Source organism: Oncorhynchus masou, chromosome 28, assembly GCF_036934945.1.
Source record: "Oncorhynchus masou masou isolate Uvic2021 chromosome 28, UVic_Omas_1.1, whole genome shotgun sequence".
Classification (NCBI taxonomy): Eukaryota; Metazoa; Chordata; class Actinopteri; order Salmoniformes; family Salmonidae; genus Oncorhynchus; species Oncorhynchus masou.
The window spans coordinates 27,089,076-27,114,552 of NC_088239.1; the positions used below are offsets into that span (position 1 = coordinate 27,089,076).

A 25,477-nucleotide genomic window follows, 5' to 3' on the forward strand; every position below is an offset into this window, starting at 1 on the left:
AGCTGCTCCGCCAATGAAAGCCATTTCATGAAGCTCCCGACAAACAGTTATTGTGCCAACGTTGCTTCCAGAGGCAGTTCGAATCTCGGTAGTGAGTGTTGAAACCGAGGACAAATTACTTTTACGCGCTACGTGCTTCAGCAATCAGCGGCCCCGTTCTGAGAGCTTGTGCGGCCTACCACTTTGCAGCTGAGCTGTTGTTGATCCTAGACTTTCCACTTCAAAATAACAGCACTTACAGTTGACTCGGGCAGCTCTAGCAGGGCAGACATTTTACGAACTGACGTGTTGGTAAGGTGGCATCTTATGACGGTGCCACATTGAGCTCTTCAATCACTGAGCTCTTCAGTACGGCCATTCTACTGCCAATGTACAGTATGTCTATGGAGATTTCATGGCTGTGTGCTCAAATTTATACACCTGTCAGCAATGGGTGTGGCTGAAATAGCCAAATCAACTAATTTGAAGGGGTATCCACATACTTGTGTATCTATTTCCCACTCTTTGTTTTGTAATTGTTATTGTACAGAGAAACCATGTTAACAGTTATATCAAGGCATTTTAACAGTTATATCAAGGCACAAGGCGAGACCCAGATGCAGACACAGGAGGCAGATGGTTGGAGTCTTACAGTGTTTATTAATCCAAAGGGGTAGGCGAGAGAATGGTCGTAGACAGGCAAAAAGGTCAAAACCAGATCAGAGTCCAATAGGTACCGAAGTGCAGGCAGAATCGAGGTCAGGGCAGGCAGGATGATCAGGCAGGCAGGAAAGTAGTCCAGAGTCAGGCAGGGGTCAGAACCGGGAGGACTGGAAAAAGAGAATAGAAAAAGTGTACGGGAAAAACACGCTGGTTGACTTGACTAACATACAAGACAAACTGGCACAAAGAGATAGGAAACACAGGGATAAATACACTGGGGAAAATGAGCGACACCTGGAGGGGGTGGAGACAATCACAGGAACAGGTGAAACAGATCAGGGCGTGAGAAGTTATGCAGTTGTCATTACAAAAGTGCCGTTATAAGCCCAATTAAACAAATCCCAGGCTGTTGGCAAGCACTGCAGCTCTTCTCCATGTTCTATGTCATGGTCTGACCAAGTGCAATTTATGAATGAAACTCTCTTCCATTTATGGTGTGTAAGTTCTAGTCCTCAGGCTATGAGGAACTGAACTCAGGCGTTTTGGTTTCCGCTTTAGGAAGTGTTTTAGCTCAGCAAATGTCTCAGATGGTGGTGAAGGACGAGTAGTGTAACTTCTCTCATCAATACAAAATACTGTATACAGTGTGCTGCTCAATGAATTTCAATGGAATATCAACAATAATATATATATATATTTATTTTTTTCGGGGGGTTGAAATCTCAGATAAATATTTGATCTTTAATTACAAGGTTGTCATTCAGTCTGGGATCCATCACTTGTAGTGAACGCTTTGGATTGTTGCCTGAGACATTGACTAGTACTCAAAGTTTAGCAGTCTCTCACAACCCTGAACTTCAATAGACAGATAATGTAAGAATTAGGCTGAGAAAATTGCTTTGATGTTTCGGACACATAAATACAGTTTCTCTCCAGACAACACGTGAAATACAGAGGCTAGCTCTGTCTCTATTTTGGGAAAATGTGGAGCTTTTTTGAGGAAGCCAACATTTATTACAGAAGCAGTTTAGTAGATTCTACCGATTGATAGTGAAACTAGTCACAAAGTGAGAAGCTATGCTGTCGATGAAGCATTCTCATTGCAGACCCACATTTGAATTCGACTGAAAGAAGTGCCGAATGTGAAATAAACTCATGCTGAGACTGAGGATGTCCTAATATGGGCACCTCACCTTTCGGAGTGGCTTCACAACAGAATACTGGGTCACGGTCAAGAGGTATTGTGATCAGTGGTTGAAGTGTCTGACCTCAGGTGTGGACTGGGCAGCGGAGCCGACAAAAAGAAAAAAAAGGACTGGCGCTGGGGAGGTGTGAATGAGACTGCATGTTTCACACCTCCCAGTGTAAAGGCAAACAATGCTGCTGCTGCCCAGCGAGGAGAAAGGGATTTAGCCAGTGGCAGATTGCTCAATGGGAGCGCAGACCACTGGCGCTGGTGAACAAACAGAGGGCCACATCAAAAGGCAGTGAGCGTGATCAGAGAGAGAGGCAGACAGCCCAGCCTTTTCCTGCCTGAGCGATAAAGCTTTATTTCATCCATAATGTCACTATTGCTGATAAAGAGCTGCATTTAAAACACTACATGGTCATACATTGTGAGATTGATTGTTGGCAAGAAAGTTTTGTTCTTTCATCCTCCGCGAAAGAGGTATTGACCTAACATCAAAGAGTGGACTATCACTTAGCTGGATTAAAACTCCTCACAACTCTTATGTGACTTCTAATTGGTGTTTTGTTTTTGTGACGAGAGGGGTTACACTGTATAAAATCTACTTTTACAGTACATTCTGTCATTTATTTTGCCATTGTTAACCACCATTATTATTAACATTTACATTGTTGTACATATAATCACGACTTAATGCATACATATTAACCTTCTGTTCTGAATACCAATGCTTTACATAAAGTTCCCTTGTGTACCTGTTTTCTAACACAGTTCTATCATTGTCGTAACATGCTGTTACACAGTTATTAAGTGATTCAATTCAAAAATGACCATTGAAATGAACAGCAGGATATCTTGCGGTTTGGGCCATTTTACGTTCCTTCTCACCTGCTGCACTCAATTTCCCCACTGTGAGGGAAAACATAGGGGAGTTCTCATAGGCCACCAACCCCAAAAAGGTACATGTTGCTTATGGGTGCGTTTCACACTACCTCTGGATTATCATTGAATTGTAAGGCTGATATGAATGTCCTGCTTAATATAATGTTTGTGTCGACATCAAAAATCAACTGCATTATACTTTTGAAAAATACTTCAACTTCATCCAGTGAAATGGCTCTTTGGCTAGCTTTGCCACAGCCTATGTCAATAATAGCTATTTTGTAACCATTGCAACCCAAAAAAAATCTTAGCGATTGTTTCAAGCAATAATCAAAACAACATTGCAAGCCTATGTGAACCCCGCCAGGATTTTTTGTTTTCTTAGTAGTAGCTACGTAAAACTAGCCTATGTTGACCTGGCCAGATGGTGAAGGGCAGTTGTTTTTCCCCACGGTGGCTGTTGTACTTGTTTATGACATTCTGAGTATGTTCATGTGACATGTGCCATAACAACCTTTTCCTTTAACGTTGTGTTGCCGGGGTGAGTAACAGACATGACCCTGATTTGACCCTTGTAACTCAAATAGTGACAATGACCCTGCCATGTAAAGGCCTTGCTTTAATGGCTGAAATCAAGATAACATAGACATTATCACATGTATTGAAATTCAGTCAGCTTCCACGACCGCTAAGTTACAGATAATGTAGGAATATACTCTACATGTATTTGTGAATAGCGTGAACACGTATATGCTTCACAGTGTGAAACTGTTGTTATCAAACGTATGGAAATTCAGTCACATACCACTGCAGATCATGAACAGATAATGTAGGGTAATGTATGAGTATAGCAACAGTGTTAACACAAATATGCCTTTCAGTGTGAGAGCTGATCTCCTCTCCTCCTTTGCTGTCATAATTATCTCCCTGTATTGCACGTGTATGTTAAGCCAACCCATTTAAATAGGTTAGGCAACAATAGAAGATAATTCCATTCACAAAGATTGGGAAGTCATGGGAAGGAAAAGTGAGAACTGTAAAGCTAGATCTCCTATTAGGCCTTTGTTTGTACCACAAACATGTAGACACAGACAAAATGTTATTGGCAAAATGTACTTATATCTTCACTCTCAGTTGACATAAAGATCCTTCCAGTAAGAGCTCAAATGAATCCGTACCATAGGGAGGTGATTTCTCAATCACTAATCGTCAGAATCTCCCTCAGTGAGTCCTAAACTCATCAAATAGACTGTGTGGGTAGACTATCTTCAGCTGCTATACAGTACAGGTTACAGGAACACCTTAATAAGACCAAGAGCAGCTGCTGGGGGGAAAGAAACCGGTCACCCACGGCAATGCCGCAACACAGCATACACAAACCATCTTGCGGCATGTGCACTATGGTGTGTGGATAAGTTGTGTATGCAGTATGTCAGTGTAGATTTGAGTCCTGTGTGTGGCAAGACATCTGCCTGTGTGGAATGTGAGAATGTGTGTGTGTGTGTGTGTGTGTGTGTGTGTGTGTGTGTGTGTGTGTGTGTGTGTGTGTGTGTGTGTGTGTGTGTGTGTGTGTGTGTGTGTGTGTGTGTGTGTGTGTGTGTGTGTGTGTGTGTGTGTGTGTGTGTGTGTGTGTGTGTGTTCAATCGACTGTAGCCACCTCCGATGATACGGGACTTTGGTGGGAAAGTCAGTCATCCTTTTCCAGACTTGGTGTCAGGTTGTCCAGGGTCCCATCGTCAGTGTGTGGGCATCCCAGTTCATTCATTACCTAGATCCTGTACCTCTAGATGCTATCACCACACCAGCACAGTGTTTCTGAGTGGGAGGAAATGGATGACAGGACATTCCAGTCCCCCTGTGGAGGGAAGGAGTGGGAGGATGGAGTTGACAGTGGTGTCTTTTAATGAGATCTCTGTTTGTTTAACTCTCTCACTTTCTTTCGGATCCAATTGAACTTAAAAGTTAAGTGAGTGAGCGAGGCAGAGCACAATGAAACAAAATGAGGTGTCTAATCTAGACATCTTCTGTGGTTCTGTGGCTTCCTGTACAAAGGCAACATCTATTGTTGGGGAATTTACAGTACCTTAGTGAAAGTTATATAATGGAGATTAAGGAGTGGGTGGGGTGGAATTAAAATAATCCATTTTGTGAGTCATTTTTGCGTCATGTTTGAACAAGCGTGTGTCTGCAATGTAATCTGTAAATGACTGGTATAAAAATCCCTGTAACTGTAGAGAAAGATGTTGTTTAACTCTCGTGATTTAAAAGAATGTGCACAGGTGAGGGTATGGTTTGTATGTGTTGTATGTTACTGTGACACTTTTGTAAGTGCATGTGGTCTATCAAGTCTATCTACACTCTTAGAAAAAAGGGTTCCAAAAGTGTTCTTCGGGTGTCCCAATAGGAGAACCCTTTCTGGTTCCAGGTAGACTCCTCTCTGAAAAGAGTTCAACATGGAACCCAAAAGGGTTCTACCTGGAACCAAAAAATGATTATTCAAAGGGTTCTCCTATGGGGACATCCGAAGAACCCTTTTAGGTTCTAGATAGCACCTTTTTTTCTAAGAGTGTAGAAGGTAGTCACACAGAAAATCCAGGTTCAGTGTCAGTGTTTGGTTCAGTGTAAAGAATGAACGCTGACTGCCTGTAAGAAACAAACAGTCAAATTAACTTCTGCCAAAGTGAGAGATTTATTCAGACTCAGGCATTCTGCTCCAGTCTCTTTCTGATTGACAAAGACTGATTAGTACAGATGGATGGAACGCGACAGCTACTGACACCGACCAGTCACAGGAGTACAAAGCATTCAGGACACAGGCAATAAAAAGTGAAAATACAGGCAATAAAAAGTGGAAAATACGGGCAGCAGGAGCATGGCCTCAACATATTTCAGCCTAGACCAGGGTTTCCCAAACTCAGTCCTCTGGACACCAAGGGGTGCAGGTTTTGTTTTTTACACTGGCACTACACAGCTGATTCAAATAATCAACGAATCATCAAGCTTTGAATCAGCTGTGTAGTGTTGGGGGAGGGGGGGGGGGACATGCAAGAAGGCTGAGCTTGGGAAACGCTGGCCTATACTGTACCATTGTCAGTCAAACACAGACAAACAGATACACAGAGATACATACACAGACATGCAGGCACAGAGACAGAGATGCACACACACACGTACGTACGTACATGTACATACATGGGACTGACCTCAGTCCCCATAAAACAATACATTGCACAACTTATCATATCCTCTTTTACATCCCAGTGTTCCGTTCCACTGAGAACTGACTTTTGTTCAATTATCTTAAGCGTAATAGATGTGAATATGACATCATTGAATAGACCCCATGGGTTTTGCAGGCCTGCCTGTTAGGGAATTAGGAGGATAAATACATTTTTCATGTAGTAGTGCATGGTCTATTGCTTACCCTTTCCCCAAGACTATGATAATGAAGCACTTTCTGTATAGTACACACATAAGCACACATGCACACCACCGTTTGCTTCGGTAGGTGAGACTTTGTATATGGACTGTCCCTTTCACTAGAATAAGGTTGTGGTAAGTGGATTTGGTAGTACATAATATTTGTGACATTAGGTACTTCCCGGTCACAGCACAGTTCACAGTGTACCGTTTTAGGGTGGGTCTTCAACATCAGCATGACTCTAAGAAAAGAGGAAGCAGCGTGCAACAACACAAAGCTACTTATTTCTTTCCTTTTTATTCATTTATTTTATTTCAATTCGGACCCTCATAAAACCCCTGGGCCTGTATTCATAAAGTGTCTCTGTGTGGAAGTGCTGTTCTAGGATCAGGTCCCCCTTGTCCATGTGATCGTATTCATTATGATCTAAAAGGAAAAACGGATCCTAGATCAGCAATCAGGTGATGACCACTGTTTAAATATTCCCTAGTGACGTCCCTCAAACCCTGTCTAGACCTGTGGTCAGGTTCCTGACGAGGTGTGAAGTCAAATCTCTTCTGATAATGTGTTAATGAGGGGATTTGTGGTACGTATGTGAGAGTGTGTCTGTATTAATGTCTGAGTTCTTTTCGTTGACTTTATTCATAGGTACACTCTCTAGGGCTGGTTTCCTATAATACAGCAGACGATTGACATAATATAAGAGACAGACATGACAACATAAAATCACGTATTGACCATAAACAAATCCCTTATGCTTTTTTTTCACCTTTTCATAACTTCCATCCAGGTGTCTTGATTTTCATTATAAATCTGCTGATCCTCGTTGATTGACAGCTGAGTAGAGCAGAGCGGGAAGGGTCTTCAACAGTCTTCCTGCAAACACAGAGAAAAATGAACTCATCAAAGGCAATAAATCAAGAGCGAAAGTATTACCCTCCTTACTTATATGAGTGTGTATGCTAAAGCTGCTCTCAATCTAAGGTTAACCGTTTACCAGAAGAACTGTCTGGGTCTTTCACACTTGGCCCTAGTTTCATATTGATTTATGAATCACTCCTCGGCTGCGTTTAGGATGCGTTTACACGGGCAGCCCATATCTGATATTTTTGACAAATCAAATCAGATATTTTCACATCAGATCTTTTTCAGATCTAAATGGTCAAAAGACCAATTAGTGAAAAAATATCAGACTTGGGCAGCCTGTCTAAACCAACAGTGCTTGACTTGGGCACGAGTTCCAGCACCTACATTTTAGAGCAGGACTACCGGCACCTAAAATGTTCTCTGCTTGAGCTCCTGTTCTTCTTATAGAACATTATCAAAAGTATTGTGGAGCTGTTGCACCTAAATATAAACAGTACTGGCTTCCAAAATGAGTACCGACACCTATTTCATTCCAAGTCAAGCACTGTAAACCAATGACTGTATATATGAATGGACAAAGCCATCGACCATGTGACACCATTCATTCCTATGTCACTAGCTCATTGAAGCCAAATTAGGTCGGTCATGCAGTTTGAGCTACTCCAGGAAGTGACGTTGCAGGCTAGCTCAGTGCTGCCCCCTCTCATTAGGTAACTCAAGTTGAAGGCCGACCGTGGTACTGCAGGCTGCCATTAGCAACTTAATTATCCTTATAACTTAATCTGTGGGCGATTTTTAAAAATAATCGGTTTAAGGACATACATCTGGTGTAGAATAAATTATTGGTACTATGATTGTCTTCAAAAAAATGTTTTGCTTACACAAAAATTTACCACGAAGATTGTCATTTTTTCATTCAGCATAATGGGGATCCTGTTTTCTGCTAATAATGCCTGCAGTACCGTGGTCATCCTTGAACTTCCATGGCTTCAATGAGAGTGGGCAGATTTTATCCGCTGGTCTAAAAGCAGCCCTCTTAAAGCAGAACTGTGGTTGCATTAACATAGGCAGCCACATTCTGATCTTTTTTCCACTAATTGGTCTTTTGACCAATCACAGGTGCCAGTACTTTTTCAAAAGACCAATGACTGATATAGATCAGTCTCAACCCAGCCTTAGTGACTTAAAGGCCAAAGGGTGTACACACTTTTATGATGCGTCCCAAATGGCACCCTATTTCCTTTATAGTGCACTACTTTCGATCCATGCAACAGTTCAAACATATTAGCCTTTGACAGGTCTGCACAGTAAAATGCAAATGAATAGCCAGAGCAGCTAGTTCTACAGCTCTCGATGGTCATAAACTCAGAATGTGCTGATGTCCTCCAATGACAAGCGTGTTCTTGCATACATGGGGTTAGGAGAGTTGAGACAAATCAAGGCATTGAGGAGACAAAAAGAAAATACAATGTAACGAACTTTCTGTTCTTTTAAATTGCTTAATTTACGCTACACCTGATGTTGCCTAGCTGAAGGGAACATCACTTTTGGAATGCCTATGAGGAACATGTCATATCTTGACAGCGGTGAGACTCACACCGTTGTTGAGGAACATGTCATATCTTGACAGCGGTGAGACTCACACCGTTGTTGAGGAACATGTCATATCTTGACAATAGTGAGACACACTGTTGGTTCACTATTGTTTGTTCGGGTATTGGGAAACACGTTTTTCTAACAAATAGAACAATGTTCTTGGTTATTGTTTGCCCTCTCAATCATATTTTTCAAGGAATAGGCCAACTCTTTGCAGAATGGAATCCATACCACGCATTTTCTGTGGGTGACATCATCAGTCTCAAGGACATCTCTTTATTACCCCATGCTATAAATCTTTTAGAATTTTTCTTTTAGAATTATGACACAATATTCCGTGAATGAACTTAAAAAGTACATATGAACATTTAATATCAGGATTCAGTATCCACTTAGTTGTTAGGAACATTTTGCTCATGTTGAGCGCAATATAACAGCACGTCTTTGGTTTTTAGTGGTGGATGTTAATGTGGCTCGATGGTACACACTGTGTCTCCCCAGGGTTACAATATAAAGTAGTCAAATCAAGTAGGCTCAACGAACCCTTCACTCACAGCAAGACTCCCTCCACAAATCGTATTTTCACTCATATTCATTGACTCCATTATTGTCCTGCATGTAGGGCACTTTACGCCTCCCCTCAGGGGAGTGACTGCTTGGGCAGCTGTCTGATTGTAAAAATATGGCGGCTACACCTCAGTGTGAGTGTATTTCAGGAGGGTGACAAAGTATTGAAAGGAATGTGTGTGAGTAAGGGGAGTGGTCGCCGTTTTAAAACTGGACCAAACTGGTATTGTGCCCTGTCTCCACTCACGTGATGATTGCACCCTATTTCTGTCAGGGTGGTATCTATGAGTGACCTGGCTAAACTAGCACAGAGGTGAAGTCTTCAGTCACATGTAGATGCAGCAACGAAGCATACGTATTAAGCACACAACAGGGAAGCGACTGTGCACCCACATACCCTCGCACACAATGTAGTCGGTAGTGTGTTACTTATCAGCTACACTGTAGATACTGTATGCACACAGACTGCACACAGGAAGTATAAAACGTTAAAGAATAACTACACTGAAACTGCTTAATTAATGTTTAAAGCATCAAAGGAGCTTTCCCGCCAAGGTGACAGAGTGCCTTTACTTTACTATGCCATGCTTCAGTGGGAACGGGGAATCCGATTTTGACTTGGTGGTGTTGATTCATGCAGGTCACCTGATAACAATGGTGTTAAAAGGCTGCCCTGAGGAGGAAGGCTTTGGCTGCAGCCCACACACTTTTTTTACGGAGCAGAACAGTGAAGTCAAAGGGGCATTTCCACCTCTTCTAGCAGAACACATACTTATTTTTTACAGCCCACCTATTGGGAAATCTGCTTCTTGCTGTACAGATTCATTCTTCACTGATTCAGATAAGCATGACATGAAGGCGGGCATTGAATCATAAAACTTTCTCACAATTCCAATACTGAGTGACAAATGGCCTTGTATTGGAGAGAAAATAAATTTCCTGGTCCCACTCTAGTTGTCTCCTCTCAGAGAGTGGGGCGGCCGGGAGGGGATTCACGGTGATCTGCTTTCAACTAGTTCCCTGAAAGCCATGTCAGCCCCCTCGAGTGATCAGTTACTGAACGCGTCCAACTCCAGCCAGGTGCTTCATATCTCAGCTGTAACATGACACCAACGGAATGTGCAACCGTATCTATGTCCCCGCCCGTCCAGCAGCGCCACACCATCCATCCGTGATCTGGTGCCCGTCAGTCATCGACAACAAGCTCTTTACTCATAAGAGGAGATTAACACCCTGGGGAGGGAGCCCTTCAACTCCCCTCCTCCCTCCCCCTACAACGGAAATTATCTTCAGGTTATGACTTGGTTGATGACAGCTTAGAGGACCTCACTGACTGAGTAACCACTTTGGTCAACCTGTTAAACCACTATAAAGCAGTTAACATGGAACGACTAAATCAGTGCACAGCACATAGGAAGACACTACATTTTATGTTCACATTTTAGTCATTTAGTAGACACTATTATCCAGTGCAATTTACAGTTAGTGCATTCATCTAACAATAGCTAGGTGGGACAACCACATATTTAAGTTATTTTTCCTTAAAAAAGTAGCAATCAGCAAAGTCAGTTCTAGTAGGGGGTAAAAAAGTATGCGTGTTAGATTACAGGAGAAGGGGGTGCGGATGCTGCGGGATTATTTAAGATACTATTTGAAGAGTTAAGGTTTCAGATGTTTTAGGAAAATGGGCAGGGACTCTGCTGTCCTAGCTTCAGGGGGAAGCTGGTTCCACCATTGGGGTGCCAGGACAGAGAAAAGCTTCGACTTGGCTGAGCGGGAGCTGCCCTCCTGTAGGGGTGGGATGGACAAGAAACCAAAGGTGTCAGAAAGGAGTACTCAGGTTGGGGTTTAGGGTTTGAGCATAGCCTGAAGTTAGGGAGGGGCAGTTCCTCTTGCTGCTCCGTAGGCAAGTACCATTGTCTTGTAAGGGACGCGAGCTTAGTCTGGAAGCCAGTGGAGGAGCGGGGTGCCATGGGAGAATTTAGGAAGGTTGAACACCAGGCGGGCTGTGGCGCTCAGGATAAATTGCAGGGATTAGATGGCACAAGTCAGCCAACAGCGAGTTGAAGTAATCCAGATGGGAGACAACAACTACCTGGATTAGGGCCTGCACCGCTTCCTGTGTAATGTTGAGGCTTTGCGGATGTTGTAGAGCACGAACCTGCGGGAGCGAGTCACTACTTTGATGTTTGTAGGGAACAACGGTGTTGTCCAGGGTAACGCAAGGTTCTTTGAACTCTGGGATTGAGACACTGGAGTTGTCAACCGTGATTGAGAGGTCTTGGAGCGGACAAGCCTTCCCTGGGAGGAAGAGCAGTTCTGACTTGAGGTGGTGGGCCGACATTCAGGCTGAGAAATCTGACAGGCACAGAGGGATGCGTGTCACCACCTGGGTGTTAGAAGGGGGGTAGGAGAAAAGTAGTTGTGTGTCATCTGCATAACAATGATAGGAGAGGAGAGGATGTGAGGATAAGATGGAGCCGAGTGACTGTATAGAGAGAAGAGGGCCTAGAAACGAGCCCTCTGGAAAACCAGTTGTGAGAGTACGTGGTGCAGACACAGAAAGAAAATGGTGTAAAGAAATGAATCGAAGGCAGGCATCGGAAGGTTGATGTCACCCAGTACAATGTGCGGTGAGCCATCATCAGTAAATGTGCTTATGAAGGTGTCAAGCGCATTGAGGAACTCTCTAAGGGCATCTGGTAGGCGATAGATGACAATGCTGAGCTTGAGTGGACAAGTGACAGCATGGAATTGAAATGAGGAAATGGACAGGTGAATGAGGGAGAAAAGAGAAAATCCCATTTAGGAGAAATGAGTAGCCCTGTGCCACCACGCGACATCCAAATGCTCTCAGACTATGAGAGGACAACTAGTCAGATGAAGAGATAGCCGCTGAAGTAGCTGTGTTATCTGGGGTTATCCATGTCTCCGTTAGGGCCAGAAAGTCTAGACTGAAGGACAGCATAAGCTGAGATGAAGTCGACCTTCTTGACTGCAGAGCGGCAGTTCCAAACGCTGCTGGAGACCAGGAATTCCACGTTGTGCACGGAGGGTACATTAAATTAGAAGGGTTGCAGCCAAGGGGTGGGGAACGTCTGTAAAGCCTACAGGGAGAGGAGCATTTTGTGTCATGCTGAAACAGGAAAGGGCCGTTCCAAAACTGTTGCCACAAAGTTGGAATCACAAAATCATGTAGAATGTCATTGTGTGCTGTAGCGTTAAGATTTCCCTTCAATGGAACTAAGGGGCCTAGCCTGAACCATGAAAAACAACCCCAGACTTTACAGTTGGCACTATGCATTGGGACAGGTAGCGCTCTCCTGGAATCCCCCAAACCCAGATTCGTCCCTTGGACTGCCAGATGGTGAAGCGTGATTCATCACTCCAGAGAACGCATTTTCACTGCTCCAGTCCAATGGTGGCGAGCTTTACACCACTCCAGCTGACGCTTGGCATTGCGTATTTGGCAATCTTAGGTTTGTGTGCGGCTGCTCGGCCACGGAAATCCATTTCATGAAGCTCCTGACAAACAGTTGTGCTGACGTTGCTTCCAGAGGCAGATTGGAACTTGGTAGTGAGTATTGCAACCGAGGACATACAATTTTCAGCACTCGGTTGTCCCGCTCTGTGAGTTTGTATGGCCTACCACTTCACAGCTGAGCTTCTAGACGTTTCCACTTCACAATAACAGCGCTTACAGTTGACCAGGGTATCTCTAGCAGGGCAGACATTTGACAAACTGGCTTGTAGGAAAGGTGGCATTTAACCTATGACGGGGCCACGTTGAAAGTCACTGATCCTTTCAGTATGGGCCAGTCTACTGCCAATGTTTGTCTATGGAGATTGCATGGCTGTGCGGTCGACATTATACACCTGTCAGCAATGGGTGCAGCTGAATCCACTAATTTGAAGGGGTGTCCACGTACTTCTGTCTATATAGTGCAGTTGACAATGCTACAAAAGAGCAAAATGAGACCATCAGAAAATAACCAGCTATGATACTCAAGTAAGAGGGTGGTGTGGCACCTTCCTCTCTTTCCTTCCTCGAATATCTTGACTGAACGGTCTGAGTTTTGCAGACGAGACCACCAATGACAGGGGAGACCGAAGTACTAACACTAATTGCTAATTGCCTAGCAGAGGTGAAGAGCACACCTCCCTGTACTAATTGCTGATTGCCTACAAGATACAGCCACTGATTACCAAAACGAGTCCACATATGAGCAATAATCAGTCAACTTGAGCAAAAGATTGAACATAATATCCATGTTTTTTATGGATGTGATCTGACGTCATATTGACCCCCTGTCCCCCCCCCGATACCCCAGGAGACCCCCGGAGGCAGCAGGGGAACCTCATCACTTAATGGGCTGTGTGATGTGGCTTTTCCTCTGGAGAGTTGAGGGCCAGGTCTTCCTGAAGAGCTCAGGCCTCATTAGTAGTCTCTATTCTAGGGATTACCCACTGACATGCTGGCCAACAGCTGCTCCAGTACAGCCTGGGGAGAGAGAGAGAGAGGGCCAGGATAGAGAGCTGGAAGGGGTGAAGGGAGTCGCAAGACCCCCTTATGTGGATTTCCTAAAACCATAAGACAACCAGCCAGGACTGTTTCCCTGCATTTGCTGCCAATAATACCGGGAATAAATTGGTCCAATGTGTTCAGGCCACTCTGTGTAATGAGTCAGCGTGGCTAATGTTGTCCCTCACAGCTGCTTGCCTCGTAAAAGCATGAGTCCTTCTTCTGATGCCAAAGCCCACACAGCTACAGCAGAGACAGAGGTAGCACGGTAGTCTCTTAACATGTGATTTACATGATTACGTTGCACAAATGGGCGTATATCTGCATGTGGCTTTGTTTACGCTGGGCAACCCAACTGTGTTCAGTCAGTGTTGTATCTTAAACTATAGCTAGTGGCAAGAGAGTTACAACCTGTCTATGATTGGATACATGTATGCAGCTTTTCTTCTCTCACAACCAGTTTCCCTAGAAGACTATAACAAGACACTGAGTTTGCATTTACACAGGCAGCCCAAATCTGATCTTTTGCCCAATTATCGGCAAAATATCTGATTAGTCAAAAGACCAATTAGTGGCAGAAGATCAGAATTTAGCTGCCTGTGTAAACACAGCTCCACAACAATTAACATCCAAGGAAAACTATATCCATGTTATATTCCTAATTTGTGATGGTCTAAACACCAACAGAACTAGATAAGAACCTCACTAACAGCTGATGGGGGGTGCCATATCAAATTAGAGCATTATCAACTTTCAGGGCCTGAGTCGTTTTCATCAATGTCTTTTACATGAGGAGCCAGCGAGGACATCCCAGGCAGCTGCTGTGGCCATCCTATAGAAGACAAAGTTTAAGGTTGTCTCTCTACAGCTGAGGGCGATAAATTCAGGACGTAAAACATGAAGGACAGACAGCCACCCTACTCAACAGCTGCAGATCTAGAATGAATGAAGAAGGGTTTTTCTTCTAAAGAGATACAAAGATACAGAGAAGAGGAAGAAAGGAGCATTTAGTGTATAGAAACGTTCTGATGCTCAATCAGGCTCGTTGTTGTTGCACAATGTATGTCTGTGAATGTTCCATTGACACATTTACGGACCATGATTCTACGGTTAATACGATTTCCAAAGTATATTTTAGGGCTTACCTCTTCTCCTCTATAGGGTCGTGAAAATGAAATAATGGTAGACAAAACGGAATATTCTAGGGTCCGGTAACTCTTTACTGTTATGTGTATTATTCAAGCCATTTTATAAGTCTGTGGCGCTGGAGATGTCACAGAGAGTCAACGACAAGAGGTATAGACACTACACATGTGAAGTGTCTATTTAATTCGAGTCATATGGAGAGCTAATAATACTGTAATACAGAGTTCACGGTGTACCCATAGAGTAGATTACATCACAGCCCTTATCGTCTATACAAGACCAATTGTTCTGCAGTTCGGCCCAAAGGCTATATTCTATATTCTCTGCATCTCTCTGTGATTAGGCTATGCTTCTTTCATCCACTTCCAGTCTTTAAGCATGTGTCCCCACGCAAATTAAATAAATGGACAGCCAGCCTTACATTAGCATTCTACAAGAGACCGCTTCCTTCCTGACAAATGAATAACCCTATTGTCATTCTGGAGGAATCCGGGTCTTTCCGTTTCTCTCCTCCTAATGTGTACTTCCTCTGGAATGAGAGATTGTTAGTCAGAAGCACAACTGTCACTGAGGCACAAGGGATGACATAATTCCCGGCACTGCACTGATATCATCCACTTAAACTCACTGACATACAGTATGCTGCATCCACTTCATGGAAAACTTAAATGAAACATCTCGGTTTCCTTTTTAACAGCATAGGCTAGGAAAATACCCCTCAGGTGGTCCACGTTCCAAACCACAAGCATTTCCAAGAATGCTTTTATGGAAAATGTAGGGAATATTTCCGTGAGAAACTGCATTTAAGCCTGGCATGATTAAGCGTATAATCGCGTAACGAAAGGTTATGGATGAAGACCGTCATGAAAATACAATAACTGTCACAACAAACATTTAAATAAATATATGTATACAGTACCAGTTCAAAGTTTGGACACAGCTACTCATTTCTTTATTTTTACAAATTTCTACATTGTAGAATAATAGTGAAGACATCAAGACTAGAAATTCCACAAATTAACTTTTAACAAGGCACACCTGTTAATTGAAATGCATTCCAGGTGACTACCTCATGAAGCTGGTAGAGAGAATGCCAACAGTGTGCAAAGCTGTCATAAAGACAAATTGTAGCTACTTTGAAGAATTTAAAATATATATTATTATATATAATATTTTGTCACGCCCTGGTCGAAGTATATTGTGTTTGTTTGCATTTATTTGGTCAGGCCAGGGTGTGACATGGGTTTTTTGTGGTGTGTTTTGTCTTGGGGGTGTCTAGCATAGTCTATGGCTGCCTGAGGCGGTTCTCAATCAGAGTCAGGTGATTATCGTTGTCTCTGATTGGGAACCATATTTAGGCAGCCATATTCTTTGAGTATTTCGTGGGTGATTGTTCCTGTCTCTGTGTTTGTTGTCACCAGATAGGCTGTATAGGTTTTCACGTTCCGTTTGTTGTTTTTGTATTGTTCGTGTTTTTCATTGTTATTAAACATGTATCAAGAATACCACGCTGCATTTTGGTCCGCTTCTCCTTCACCAGACGAAAGCCGTTACAATTAGTTTGACAATTTTTTGGTTATTACATGATTCCGTATGTGTTATTTCATAGTTTTGATGTCTTCACTGTTATTCTACAATGTAGAAAATAGGATATATATATATATATATATATATACAGTTCAAGTCAGAAGTTTACATACACCTTAGGAAAATACATATAAATCTTGGCTCTTCACAATTCCTGACATTTAATCCTAGGAACAATTTAGTCTTAGGTCAGTTAGGATCACCACTTTGTTTTAATAATGTGGAATGTCAGAATAATAGTAGAGAGAATTTATTTTATTTTTTATTTGACCTTTATTTAACTAGGCAAGTCAGAATGATTTATTTCAGCTTTTATTTCTTTCATCACATTCCCAGTGTGTCAAAAGTTTACATACACTCAATTAGTATTTCATTGGCATTGCCTTTAAATGATTTAACTTGGGTCAAAAGTTTCGGGTGGCCTTCCACAAGCTTCCCACAATAAGTTGGGTGAATTTTGGACCATTCCTCCTGACAGAGCTGGTGTAACTGAGTCAGGTTGTAGGCCTCCTTGCTCGCAAACACTTTTTCAGTTCTGCCCACAATTTTTCTATTGGATCGAAGTCAGGGCTTTGTGATGGCCACTCCAATACCTTGAATTTGTTGTCCTTAAGCCATTTTGCCACAACTTTGGAAGTATGCTTGGGGTTATTGTCCATTTGGAAGACCCATTTGCGACCAAGCTTTAACTTCCTGACTGATGTCTTCAGATGTTGTTTCAGTATATTCACATCATTTCTCTCCTCATGATGCCATCTATTTTGTGAATTGCACCAGTCCCTCCTGCAGCAAAGCACCCCCACAACATGATGCTGCCACCCTATGCTTCACTGTTGGTATGGTGTTATTCAGCTTGCAAGCCTCCACCTTTTTCCTCCAAAAATAACGATGGTCATTATGGCCAAACAATTATATTTTTGTTTCATCAGACCAGAGGACATTTCTCCAAAAAGTACATTGTCCCCATGTGCAGTTGCAAACCGTAGTCTGGCTTTTTTATGGCGGTTTTGGAGCCGTGGCTTCTTCCTTGCTGAGCGGCCTTTCAGGTTATGTCGATATAGGACTCATTTTACTGTGGATATAGATACTTTTGTACCTGTTTCCTCCAGCATCTTCACAAGGTCCTTTGCTGTTGTTCTGGGATTGATTGGTTCTTTTCGCACCAAAGTACGTTAATCTCTAGGACACAGAACGTGTCTCCTTCCTGAGCGGTATGACGGCTGCGTGGTCCCATGGTGTTTATACTTGCGTACTATTGTTTGTACAGATGAACGTGGTACCTTCAGGCGTTTGGAAATTGCTCCCAAGGATGAACCAGACTTCTTGGTTGATTTCTTTTGATTTTCCCATGATGTCAAGAAAAGAGGCACTGAGTTTGAAGGTAGGACTTGAAATACATCCACAGGTGCACCTCCAATTGACTCAAATAAAGTCAATTAGCCTATAAGAAGCTTCTAAACCATGACATCATTTTCTGGAATTTTCCAAGCTGTTTAAAGGCACAGTCAAAATAGTGTATGTAAAATTCTTACCCGCTGGAATTGTGATACAGTGAATTATAAGTGAGATAACCTGTCAGTAAACAATTGTTGGAATCAGTACTTGTGTCATGCACAAAGTAGATGTCCTAACCGACTTGCCAAAACTTTAGTTTGTAAACAAGAAATTTGTGGAGTGGTTGAAAAATGAGTTTTAATGACTCCAACCTAAGTGTATGTAAATTTCCGACACACCTACTCATTAAAGGGATTTCCTTTTTTTAAACTATTTATATATACAGTGCATTCGGAAAGTATTCAGACCTCTTGACCTTTTCTCAATTTTGTTACGTTACATCCTTATTATAAAATGGATTACATAACACATTTTCCTCATCAATCTACACATAATACCCCATAATGACTGTGGCGAAAACAGGCTTTTAGAAATCTTTGTAAATTTAAAACAAAAATCAGAAATGCCTTATTTACGTAAGTATTCAGACCCTTTGCTACGAGACTCGAAATTGAGCTTAGGTGCATCCTGTTTCCATTCATCATCCTTGAGATGTTTCTAAAACTTGATTGGAGTCCACCTGTGGTAAATTCAATTCATTGGACATGATTTGGAAAGGCACAAACCTGCCTATATAAGGTCCCACAGATGAGCATTGAAGGTCCCCAAGAACCCAGTGGCCTCCATCATTCTTAAATGGAAGAAGTTTGGAACCACCAAGACTCTTCCTAGAGCTGGTTGCCCAACAAAACTGAGCAATCGGGGAAGAAGGGCCTTGGTCAGGGAGGTGACTGAGAACCCGATGGTCACTCTGACAGAGCTCTAGAGTTCCTCTGTGAAGATGGGAGAACCGTCCAAAAGGACAACCACCTCTGCAGCACTCCACCAATCAGGCCTTTATGGTAGAGTGGCTAGATGGAAGCCACTCCACAGTAAAAGGCACATGACAGCCTGCTTGGAGTTTGCCAAAAGTCACCTAAAGACTCTCAGACCATGAGAAACAAGAATCTCTGGTATGTGAAACCAAGATTGAACTCTTTGGCCTGAATGCCAAGTGTCACATCTGGAGGAAACCTGGCACCATCCATACGGTGAAGCATGGTGGTGGCAACATCATGCTGTGGGGATGTTTTCCAGCGGCAGGGACTGGGAGACAAGTCAGGATTGAGGCAAAGATGAGCGGAGCAAAGTACAGAGAGATCCTTGATGAAAACCTGCTCCAGAGCGCTCGGAACCTCAGACTGTGGTGAAGGTTCACCTTCCAACAGGACAACGACCTAAGCACACAGTCAAGATAACACAGGAGTGGCTTCGGGACAAGTCTCTGAATGTCCTTGAGTAACCCAGCCAGAGCCCGGACTAGAATCCGATTGAACATCTCCGAAGAGACCTGAAAATATCTGTGCAGCGACGCTCCCCATCCAACCTGACAGAGCTTGAGAGGTTCTGAAGAGAAGAATGGGAGAAACTCCCCAAATACAGGTGTGAGAAGCTTGTAGCGTCATAACCACGAAGACTCGAGGCTGTAATCGCTGCCAAAGGTGCTTTAACAAAGAACTGAGTAAAGAGTCTGAATACACTTCTTATAACTGGCAGCATGGTGCAAGCAGCGGTGTTAGAACTCTGAGATTAGGCTGAAAATATGTTAGCATTGTCAGAAATGCTACAAAAAGGTAGCACATAGTTGGTTCTGGGGCGGCAGGTAGCCTGGCAGGTGGGCGCGTTGGGCCAGAAACCGAAAGGTTGCTGGATCGAATCCCCGAGCTGACAAGGAAAAAAATAACTGTTGTTCTGCCCCTGAGCAAGGCAGTTAACCCACTGTTACACAGGCGCTGATGACGTAGATGTCAATTAAGGCAACCCACCACACCTCTTTGATTCAGAGAGGTTGGGTTAAATGTGGAAGATGCATTCAGTTGTACACCTGACTAGGTATCCCCATTACCCTTTCTAAAGCGATAAATGTAATAAACACTATTGCCCCTAGAAGCGTTTGCAGTTCAAAAGGTAGCAAGTCTAATGGTCACTTTATAGACTCTTTACTCTCGTTCTTATTCAACCCTAGATATTGAGCTAGTTCTGGGTCCAAAAATTTAAAAAATGTGGTTCTCGGTAACAGACAGATTGCTCATGATGAGAGATTGGTGTCTCATTGGCTTAGATATGATAGTAGGGAGATTTGAATTGACCACTGAGCTTCAACCAATACTGCGCTATAAAAAACGAACAGCTGACTGAAGACAGGACGGCCGGGCATCTGTGCAGTTGAGTCCATTTCTGTGGTAACATGGACTCTGAACAACAAGATTAAACTTTGTTGCACCTTGCTGAAACAAGCAACCCCGCCCCCAATGCAGCAGCAGCACACATAGAAATAGATTGAATAGAATGGGCTTGGAACCTCTAACCCTGGCAATTTGACTGGTAAACTCATGGGTACACTTGCAATGGCTGCCTGGTATAGTGATGCAATAATTCTCATGGTAATGTAGACTGTTCATTCAAATGATGTTAACTGATGTGGCTCATGTGGCAATGGAATGTAATTTTTGTAACGTCAGTTGAGTTGAATCAACAAAGTACAGTACATATTGAAGGCTACACTTCCTGCTTTTACTTCCTGCTTTGCTCACATGTTTACACTGGCAATGCCCACCAGTCCACCCATTATGCCATAATTTACTTGAATGGGGATACTCGTTCTATTCATTCTATTCCTAGGGCAGCGTCAATCTTTTCTTTTCGAATGGTTATTATGGAGGCCGCGGTCATACGCCTGGCCAATTACCGTCATCGAAAATTCCATGACCGTCACAGCCTTACTTGCATTGTCTTTGAAGTTGATTAGATATGCATAGCTGTTCCAGACAGCTGTGATATTTCCCACCGTTCATTTGTTATGATTAACGGGCGGTCGGTTCAATGATCCTTCTGCTGTTGTAGATAATCAAGATGTTTTTCTGATTTTATCATCTTTACTCATTTTGTGATTCCAAAACAGATTCTCAGGCCATGCTACTCTGGTACATCATGATAAATGTTGCATGATATAAATGATATCGTCTCAGGGTAGGAGCTGATATTCGGTGTGCAGGCCAGGGAATGACAAGTCAGTGAAATAGAAGTGGCTTAGAATAATACAAGTTTGATTGATCTAATGTGAGTCGTCTGCTACTTGGATTTGCATTTGAACCTTCAAGTCGCCTAACTAATAAACCATTCAAAAATGTACCACAGATCATATAAATTATTGAAATGGCCCAGACAGGCCTATCGGCATCAAATGTCTATGATGATTAATTCAAATATCCTACACTTTAAACTTGGGATCAATATAGCTCTCTAACCCCAACTGAGGCTGGTGCCCAAAATGTATCACGTATGTTGAGTGAGGACTAACGCATTCATTTCAGTCAGTTTAGTTCGCACAGTCCTCCTAATGAGCCCTCCCCAGCTAGCTAGCTTATGCTTGTGGCTAGAAACTTCAGCGAGAATTTGAAACTTGTCTGCCGAAGTTGGGACTTGGGAGTGTTCAGAATCATTGTTTCTAATAGACTAGAAAAGCAACAAATGTGCATTAGATGCCTGTCACCCTGGCTTGATATTAGCTACACTGTCTAGCTACTTCCCTCTATGTTACTGTAGGACAGCAGTGCCCTGTGTTGTTGTGTTGCCGGCTTGCATCGCAAACTCTCCCCATTGAGTAGCAGTTGACTGTATCACGTGAGATCCAGATGGTTATCAATATTACAAGTTATTTCTCGTATAGGTTGCTATCCTACTATAAATCTAATACAGTGGGAAGCACCTCAATACAACACCGTTGCAATGGTCATTTACACCGGCTTGACGTTACCCTTAGCTAATTGGCATGTCACGTGACATCCATCGGCCATCGAGATAATCAACACTTTCTTTTACAAGTTTCAACTAGCGCATGCTGTTGCTGTTGCCAGCTAGCCAGCATAAACTAGCTAGTTGGAAAGGGCTCATCAGGGCGACTGACTGAACTGACTGAACCAAATCCATTTGTCTCCACTCGACTCTCAGCTGCACGACATACGTCATCAATTTGGGCACCAGGCATGTCCGTATAGCCTCTCCCCAACTGATTAACGTCAGGAAGTTCTTAGGTTCAACAGGGGTCATGTGACCTGAAAGTTCAGCAGGACATCTGGACAGTGGACACCCAACAGTATCTGCAGGCTACGACTCGTGTCTAAATGCGCACCGGGGGAGGACTTTTCAATGTCACGTCAAGGCACATTCCACGACATCAAGCTGTGTAATGCTTCCTACAGGTGTGATTTTAGTCCTTCTAAATGTTGACATCAACACAACAAACCTATCCCTTTCGAAACCCTTGATCTGGTAGATTGGAGTTTAAACTATAGCGAGAGCTCTGTAGTTGGTCCTGTGTGTGTCCTCTATTCAACATGCAACACAAAAGGCATGTGCTTGTGATTAATTACTGCCTCTGCCATAATGAGGCCATCGCCAGTTAGGGAGCAAATTACTTCTCCAGTTTACAGAGCCCTGGAATTTGCTTTGTTCTCCTATTAACACTCAGATGTGGCCATTCATTTCAGACTCCGTTATCTGAGCTTAGATATAATGCAGTGTTTATTGGGAAGCCGGAGAATGTCTTCCATTCACTTGTACATGCCACCTTTGAACTCGCTTAAACATGTAAGGCTAAATATTTACACGTGGGACCCTGCTTGTTTAACATTGCAGACACACTTGCGCCGTAGAGTAAATGAATGAAAAAGGTTTAGACAAAACACCTTCAGGCATGTGATGGCTGCCAGGCCACTTTGTGGAGCTGGCCTCCCCAGGTTCAACCTCCTTTTGAGGGCATGTGGACTTGGGAACCAGGGGGCTAGCAGGGGGTTCGCTGGAGGGCCAGAACACTGCTGACTTTGCTGTCTCTCTCTCTGTCTCTCCATAGAGAAGAGATCAACGCATTTAGAGTTGGCTCGGGCTCTATGAGATTACGCAGAGGTGTAGAGCATCATGTGAGGGCATTACGAACAAAGAACCGTTACCATCTAATCAGTACCCAGCATTTTGCTGCTTGAATGAAACTGACAAAAGCGCAGAGTATTGCGGCGGGTCGCTACAGTATAGGGTGAGAAGGACAGATTGCAGCTGTAGTCGGATGGTGGTAGGGTTTCATGTCATATCCGCATATGCTTTCATTGCTCCATAAAGTGACACTCTGTGGAGGGCCACCATCGTGGCCCTCCACAGAGAGGCCCTCTGTCGAGGGCCACCATCGTTCCTGTTCCCAAGAAAGCTAAGGTAACTGAGCTAAACGACTACCGCCCCGTAGCACTCACTTCCGTCATCATGAAGTGCTTTGAGAGACTAGTCAAGGACCATATCACCTCCACCCTACCTGACACCCTAGACCCACTTCAATTTGCTTACCGCTCAAATAGGTCCACAGACGATGCAATCTCAACCACACTGCACACTGCCCTAACCCATCTGTACAAGAGGAATACCTATGTGAGAATGCTGTTCATCGACTACAGCTCGGCATTCAACACCATAGTACCCTCCAAGCTCGTCATCAAGCTCGAGACCCTGGGTCTCGACCCCGCCCTGTGCAACTGGGTACTGGACTTCCTGACGGGCCGCCCCCAGGTGGTGAGGGTAGGTAACAACATCTCCTCCCCGCTGATCCTCAACACTGGGGCCCCACAAGGGTGCGTTCTGAGCCCTCTCCTGTACTCCCTGTTCACCCACGACTGCGTGGCCACGCACGCCTCCAACTCAATCATCAAGTTTGCGGACGACACAACAGTGGTAGGCTTGATTACCAACAACGACGAGACGGCCTACAGGGAGGAGGTGAGGGCCCTCGGAGTGTGGTGTCAGGAAAATAACCTCACACTCAACGTCAACAAAACTAAGGAGATGATTGTGGACTTCAGGAAACAGCAGAGGGAACACCCCCCTATCCACATCGATGGAACAGTAGTGGAGAGAGTAGCAAGTTTTAAGTTCCTCGGCATACACATCACAGACAAACTGAATTGGTCCACTCACACAGACAGCATCGTGAAGAAGGCGTAGCAGCGCCTCTTCAAACTCAGGAGGCTGAAGAAATTTGGCTTGTCACCAAAAGCACTCACAAACTTCTACAGATGCACAATCGAGAGCATCCTGGCGGGCTGTATCACCGCCTGGTACGGCAACTGCTCCGCCCTCAACCGTAAGGCTCTCAACGCATCACCGGGGGCAAACTACCTGCCCTCCAGGACACCTACACCACCCGATGTTACAGGAAGGCCATAAAGATCATCAAGGACATCAACCACCCGAGCCACTGCCTGTTCACCCCGCTATCATCCAGAAGGCGAGGTCAGTACAGGTGCATCAAAGCTGGGACCGAGAGACTGAAAAACAGCTTCTATCTCAAGGCCATCAGAGTGTTAAACAGCCACCACTAACATTGAGTGGCTGCTGCTGCCAACACACTGACTCAACTCCAGCCACTTTAATAATGGGAATTGATGGGAAATGATGTAAATATATCACTAGCCACTTTAAACAATGCTACCTTATATAATGTTACTTACCCTACATTATTCATCTCATATGCATACGTATATATTGTACTCTATATCATCGACTGCATCCTTATGTAATACATGTATCACTAGCCACTTTAACTATGCCACTTTGTTTACATACTCATCTCATATGTATATACTGTACTCGATACCATCTACTGTATCTTGCCTATGCTGCTCTGTACCATCACTCATTCATATATCCTTATGTACATATTCTTTATCCCCTTACACTGTGTATAAGACAGTAGTTTAGGAATTGTTAGTTAGATTACTTGTTGGTTATTACTGCATTGTCGGAACTAGAAGCACAAGCATTTCGCTACACTCGCATTAACATCTGCTAACCATGTGTATGTGACAAATAAAATTTGATTTGATTTGATTTGTCTCACTTCTTCTCCCTGAGTTCAGGGTAAAAGTGCTCTCTCTAAGCCTTGCTGTCAACACGTCATGCAAATGTTCTCATAGTCAGTTTATTGTAGAATCTCGTTTCTTCACACGTAGTATTCTTAATGGGTGGAACATCGTAGAACCATGACTTTACTGTTGCCATTTCAATAAGGTTTGGAGAGAGAGAGAGAGAGAGAGAGAGAGAGAGAGAGAGAGAGAGAGAGAGAGAGAGAGAGAGAGAGAGAGATTGCAGCCAGAGCCTTCTATTGACTCTCCCTCTTAATCCTTAATCATTTTACATGTGTTTGCAAATCTGGCTTATTCCCTCCCTCCAAGCGTCTGACTGTCTCTCATTCACAACTAATACAGATAAGAGCCTGTTTGAGTAGCTTCAGTATATGAGTCAGAGAGAGTTCATTCTACTAATGTAGGCCTATAGGTAAGTCAAAACTGTAACTCGGCCACTAACTCGGCTACTTTTTGGTAAGCAACTCCAGCGTAGATTTGGCCTTCTGTTTTAAGTTTAAGAACCAGATTTTCCTTTAGGATTTTGTCTGTGCTTAGCTCCATTCAGTTTCTTTTTCATC

General features: G+C 43.5%; 1 long non-coding RNA gene across 1 annotated transcript in view; it reads right to left on the minus strand.

The window, feature by feature from the left end:
- Positions 1-618: 618 nt before the first annotated feature.
- LOC135518554 (uncharacterized) overlaps positions 619-25,477 on the minus strand; it is a 49,045-nt gene continuing 24,186 nt past the window's right edge. The window contains exons 2-3 of the long non-coding RNA XR_010452168.1: positions 6,904-7,010; positions 619-809 (exon numbers count right to left, since the gene is read on the minus strand). This is a non-coding gene — a long non-coding RNA (uncharacterized LOC135518554). The remainder of the gene's footprint in view (positions 810-6,903; positions 7,011-25,477) is intronic.